Source organism: Phoca vitulina, unplaced genomic scaffold (assembly GCF_004348235.1).
Source record: "Phoca vitulina isolate PV1807 unplaced genomic scaffold, GSC_HSeal_1.0 scaffold14, whole genome shotgun sequence".
In the NCBI taxonomy this organism is placed as follows: domain Eukaryota; kingdom Metazoa; phylum Chordata; class Mammalia; order Carnivora; family Phocidae; genus Phoca; species Phoca vitulina.
Window position 1 is genome coordinate 14432889 of NW_022589717.1, and position 6245 is coordinate 14439133.

Genomic DNA, 6245 nt, shown 5'->3' on the forward strand with positions numbered 1-6245 from the left:
AGCATTCTGTAATCATACTAAGAAGTAATACCACTTGTGATGAATTAAGGGAGAAGATTTTCTTGAATTCAATGCATCTAGATTTCTTAGTAACGATTCATTTTTCTCTCCATAGTAAGGGAAATCACCAGGGGTATTTATACACATAAGTTAAAGTGAGGCATAGAAAAATGTTGTCTTAACATCATTCTAATAAAAAAGAATGTGTCCATTGTGAATTTCAATGTCTCATATACGATACTAAATCTTTGAACTATCAAAGTCTGGATAACAGTTTCCACTTTTATTAACCCCTCTAGTTATAGTTCCTATAGTTTTTCTGGAAAAGTTCCATATATGGAATAATTATTTTTATGGGAAATAAAACAGTATATACTATTATATAAACATACTTGATTTTACATCCAATACAACAAAAATGAGACATTTGTTTTTTGAAATGAATATATTATGCAAGTTTTACACTTCATCACATTAGAAATTTAGCACTAAGAAACTGAGTTTGAGAAAGTTCTACTAAACATCATTAGTAAATCATCATTAATAAATAGTTACATCATTAGTAAATACTTCAAAGTATGAAAGTAATTTTATTTAGTGTTACATTAAATTTATTTTCATACCCTTACCATTTTTTATTAGTCTATCTTGTTCTACAGTATTGTATTTCAGCACAGAAATTTTTCAAGGATATAAATCTCTACATATTCTGACACTGAAACTCACTTTTGCTGAAAACTTTAATATGATATTCAATAATTCAAAATAACTAATTTCTTAACATGTATTACACCAGGAATAGAATTAAATAGCAACTGAATGATGACCCAAATATTAAATGATGATATATTTTATATCATTTATTTTATTAAGAAAAGGAGATGAACAATGGTAGCATTAGTATTATATCACAGTTAATTTTGTTGAATTATATCATTTGGCTTGTAATAATCTCCTCATATGGGAAATCAAATGTCACCTTAAAACAACATTTATAGTTGGCATTTCTTCCTCTGTCATTTGGTTTAATGTTACCCAGGTATTTGATAATAAGATTGGAGCTGATTTCTTTGATTTGCTTTGATGTTTTCAAGGCAGGAAATGCTTTCAAATCATTTTCTGTGTGTAATCTGAATGCAGGTAAAGAATTCCACAACTTGTCAGAATGCTAATTAAATGTAATAATAATTTGTGTAACCTGCTGTGATACTAACGTGGCTAATGGCAATCACTTGGGTTTCCAACAAGGAAAGGTTTGTTTTAATGCACATGTCTAATTTAAGAAGTTCAGAGTTTTATTATCACATAATATTGTCATTTGCTTGGAATAATTCAAAGGTAAGAGTTAACTGATCATTCCTTAAGAATTTATAGTTTCTTATAATGTCAACACAGAGAATCTATTTCAAATGAAAGAAATACCATAATCAAGTAATAATTTAAAGATTATTGGGGAAAATATCTCAGTCAACTCATAATTCCTAGATGTTTTTTTAATAGCCCATGATATTTTCACAGTAAGAAATGTTGTAAATTTACAGATAAATTCTTGGCTTCCTAGCTGAATATCTGAGTGAGTGTGCTCTGTATACAGCGCAGTGGATACACAGAGACAACAATTCATGCTCTGAGAGATTTAATGATGGACAGTTACATCATGATCGAACAGTTCCTCCTTAGGAAGAAGGAAACTACCCAAAAAGTCACATACCTAAGAAAACATATTGGAACCTTGGGACTTAGGGATTTTTATAATCCTATTTCCTTTTTTACAGCTATTTTGCTTTAAAAAATCATCTTTATTCAAAAAGAGCTGATATTTTGTTTACTATAAACTGACAGAACTTTTCTCATAATTTCACAAATGTCAGTGTTTTTCTATTTCAAGAATTAATTTAAAATGCTATCATCAAATAGAATTCCCATATTATTTTAAAATATTTTATTTTTATCAAATGTCAAAGGTAATCAATGCTATTACTCTTGAAGCACAAAGCAGATGTTGGCATAAAAATGGCATACTCACTCCATATTGTGGTATGCCATTATGGCAGCAGAGTTTCTGAAATGATACCCCCCTCCCCAATAATGTTTCATCCTAATCCCTGGAATCTGTGAAGATGATATCATTTCTTTATTGTGTTACATTATATGATACAATTGGCACTAAAATAAAGAGATTAATCAGGTGGGTCTGATCTAATCATACAAGCTCTTAGAAGCAGAGACTTTTCTCTGGTAGCAGAAGGGGGAAAGATCTGAAGTATAAGAAGGGGTTGATATGCCATATTGATAGCTTGAATATGGTAAGACCACGTGCTTTGGAAAGGGGGCAGCCACTGGCTGAAAGCCAGCAAGAGAACAGGCACCTCCTACAACCACAAGGAAATGAATTCAGCCAACAATGAAAGGGCATGGCAGTGGATGATTCCCCAGAGTCTTCAAATAAGAGTCTGTGGGAGACACCCAGGTCTGTGAGCCAGGTGAGTTGGCTCAGACTTCTCACCTACACAAGATAATAAATGGATTTGTGAGATAATAAATGGATTTGGTTTCAAGCTGCTAAATTTGTGATAATGATCATATTGTATGTAGCAATGTAATACACAGTATGTGGCAATAGAAAACTAATACAGAGATGGTAAAAATAAAAAAAAACAAAGTGTCACCCAGGGTTAAATGCATATTGTAAACGCTGCTTGTGTTTAGCAATAGAAAACTAAAAGTAGAATTGTGTGTTCTTTGTTATGCTGGAGAGTCTCCCTATCTAAGTCTTGTCAGTAATCCGAAAAAAAAAAGAATGTCTCTTTCTTACATTTTCCCAAATATTAGGTAAATAACTGTGACTGTTACAAATAACATTTGTCTTCTGTTTAGAACATAAGATCTATTTTGAACATGAAAGCATAAAAATATTATGCCAGTCAATTCTCTGTTTGTTCTCAGATCTACCTCTAGTTCTCAGGGGGTTGACAACTTACAAATGATATTTCTCCTGCTTCTTTCTCCACTGGTTTCAGTTAGGTTCAGTCAATGGGGTGCTGTGGTGGGAAAACAGAGAGCAGTAACTGAGAAAAGGCTATGATAACCCCCACCTCCAGTAATAGTTTCAGCACAGGCTCAAATTTCAGCTTTGCCTTGCGGCTTCTCCTCCCTCCCTATACCAGCTTCTACAGGCAGGCCTGAGGATTACCTCCAGCACCGTGGGTTCAACTTCTGCCCAGTGTCCATGGCTCCTGTACCTTGGTAACATCATCACTCTCCCCAGTCCCTCTTGCCCTAATGCACTTTCTGAAATTGGTTTCTGGTCACCTCATATTCCTCTTTTTTTCTGCTCTTTGAGTACCTCTATAACTAATTTTCCTATACTACATTCACAATATTGAATTATCTAGTATAGATTCTCTTTTCCTGACATGAACCTAACTAATACAGTTCTTGTTACTAGAAGCATTGTCAAGAAACAGACTTTTACATAGGGATTCTGGAACTGGGTTACACACCTATCTGAGCTAAAACATACCGGTGATTTCATTGACAGTGGGAAAAGGGTTACTAAATATTCATGGCATAAAGTTACATCATTACTACTTAAAATATTACCCGCGGTTGTTATTTGAAATCAAGTCTTCCGGAGATGAAACTTTTATTGCCCTTGATCATCATAGTAGAAATGATGACTATAGAGTTCATATGAGATAGTTTCTTCTGGCTATACTGTAAAAGAAAATGATAAAATCTTGCATTAAATCAGGTACTCAAGACACAGAGTACCAGAGAGCTTCTTCTGTGGCTCTGAAATTGTATCTTGTTTCTTACAGCCACAGGGTCGACATGGCTAAGTATCAAATTCTAAATTTAATCATGCCAGTTGGGAAATAATAATGCAAATTAAATGAAAAGTCTTACTGAGCTTTTTAAAATAAAGGTTAGAACACTGAAAAATGAGTTCCTAAGATTTGGAATGGAAATCTTTAATTGGAGTCAGAAGAATGTGTGAAACTGAACCATTATGTTACCCTCAGCCTTCCTCTGCTGTCATTGGAAGAAGTCTCTCCCTTCTTTTTCTTTTTCTTTTTTTTTTCCCCCTCTCTTTCTGAGGAGACATCTCTCTTTGCTTAAAGACCCTGTAATAATCCCACTTTGAGATGGGATACCTATTCTCCCCAAAACCCACCCTTATCACTCCTCTTTGCCCCTAGACTCTTAACAGGATGGATCCCAGCATGTTTCTAGGGAAAAAGGCAAAATCTGATCCAAGATGAGATATCATATTCAAAAAAATAATTGGAAGATTGGATCATTTATTTTGGCAGGAACTGAGGGACATGAGGAGAAACAGATTCTACGTGTGCTATAACATGGATTGAGTCAAATTTATCCATATGTGTGTATTTTCTTAAGATTTTTACTTCAGTGTGCTAGTTTCCAGAAGCTGGAAGTCACTCTAACACTTGTTTGATTAATTCACTATAAACTGTACACAAACGTGAACCACATTCAAAAAGACTGAGATGGCAGAAAGTCCCTGGTAGGAGGAGGAAAAAGAAATCTAAAGACTTAGGAGATGCAAATGTTAGAACAGATTTATGATGAATAACACTAGCTACACCAGAAAGACCCAAATTATAGTTCCTTTGCCAAAGCACTGTTAACTACCTTAAAAGGGAAACACCATCATCTGTGAACTCTCTGGAGTGGTTTTCCTCTGAAGACCAGGGTTAATGTTGGAAGATGCCTCCACTGAAATGAAAGCTTTGATTTTCAAGGCACTAATGGGATCCCAGAGGGACAAAACCCGGATAGTAAAATTTAATCATCAGAATAAAAATGCCCATCAGATGGGTTGCTGGGGTGGATTGACAAATAGAATGCTTTGATATTCAGGCATCTCTGAGTTGTAACTAATTGATTACTAAATTCCTAGATACAGAAGAATTTCAAGCTAGTAAAATATTATTTGATCTCTATAACTGAAAAAAAAAAAACCTCTACACATATTGAGAAGAAACTTGGTTTAAGTCAGACAATGGCAAAGTACAGACTGTCACTCAATTTCAAAGCACAGTTTACAGAGTCAGAGCCTCTTGACTAAGGAGAAGGTTGGATTCCCTTGAATAAATATCCTTCAGCAACACCACAAGTATATACTATAAGTCACTCTCCAAGCTTTTTCCAAAGGAACCTGAGGTCACATGGCATATCAATAAGAATGAAGTCAAAGGTCTGATGCATCTCCTTGCACTTGGTGATAAAAGTTGCCTCTATAATCCATTAACTGAGAACATTTAAAGCTGCTAGCTTTTATTGGGACTCATAAATAAAAGGCTATGCTGCAGTCTTGTTGAAGCTCAAGCCCTGCTGACATTTAGGCCTTATATGTCAACTGAGGATCAACATGTTTGTGGCGTGTAAAGATGGAGCTTACTGGAGCCTCTGGTAAAATAGGTAAATTATAGGGCCTAGCCCCAGGATTTTGGAGCAACACCATGCAAATCCTCACACTGGACAAAACTTCTTTTTGCCTATTTGATGTTTACTTTTCCTGGATGGGATGATGGCCTATGATACAGACGTAACCTGATCCATGGCATCAGATAAAGTTTGGAAAGGCGCCTGCATGACTCAGTCATTAAGCGTCTGCCTTTGGCTCAGGTCATGATCTCAGGGTCCTGGGATCGAGCCCCGAATCAGGCTCCCTGCTCCGCGGGAAGCCTGCTTCTCCCCCTCCCACTCCTCCTGCTTGTGTTCCCTCTCTCACTGTGTCTCTCTCTCTGTCAAATAAATAAATAAAATCTTTAAAAAAAATGTTTGGAAAGGAAGTATTAGACTACTAATGAAAGAATGCTTAAGAGAGAGACATATAGACAGACCTCCTAGTGTGTATATTAAATGTGATAATTTTCTGTTCCATATAAATACTCACAAAAGTTCTCTCACTGTAGAGTCTCTTAATAATCATATGGGTAAGATGGCCCATTCTGGGAGTATCCATTGGAACAGACCACTCTTCTGTATATGAATTCATTTTCCTTGCTTTTAGAGCTCCTGTCAGCTAACATTCTTAGGTTTTTATTCACCATTCTGTTTGATATCATACACATGATTGCTTCTCACCAAGGAGCTTGTTCCACTGCAAAAGAATGCAAAAACCACCTTTGTATCTATGGGTTTTCATGATTTCACCATATCCTCCACTACCCAGAGCAGCTCTCCAGTAAAACAATGGAATGATTTTCCAATGA

The 6245-nt window shown here is 35.5% G+C and overlaps 1 long non-coding RNA gene across 1 annotated transcript; it reads right to left on the reverse strand.

Moving 5' to 3' along the window:
- Positions 1-2981: 2981 nt before the first annotated feature.
- Positions 2982-6044, reverse strand: LOC116637465. Its single transcript, XR_004300481.1, has 3 exons — positions 5927-6044; positions 3604-3717; positions 2982-3041 (listed from the first exon to the last, which is right to left on the reverse strand). It is a non-coding gene; the product is annotated as an uncharacterized LOC116637465 (long non-coding RNA).
- Positions 6045-6245: the final 201 nt, after the last annotated feature.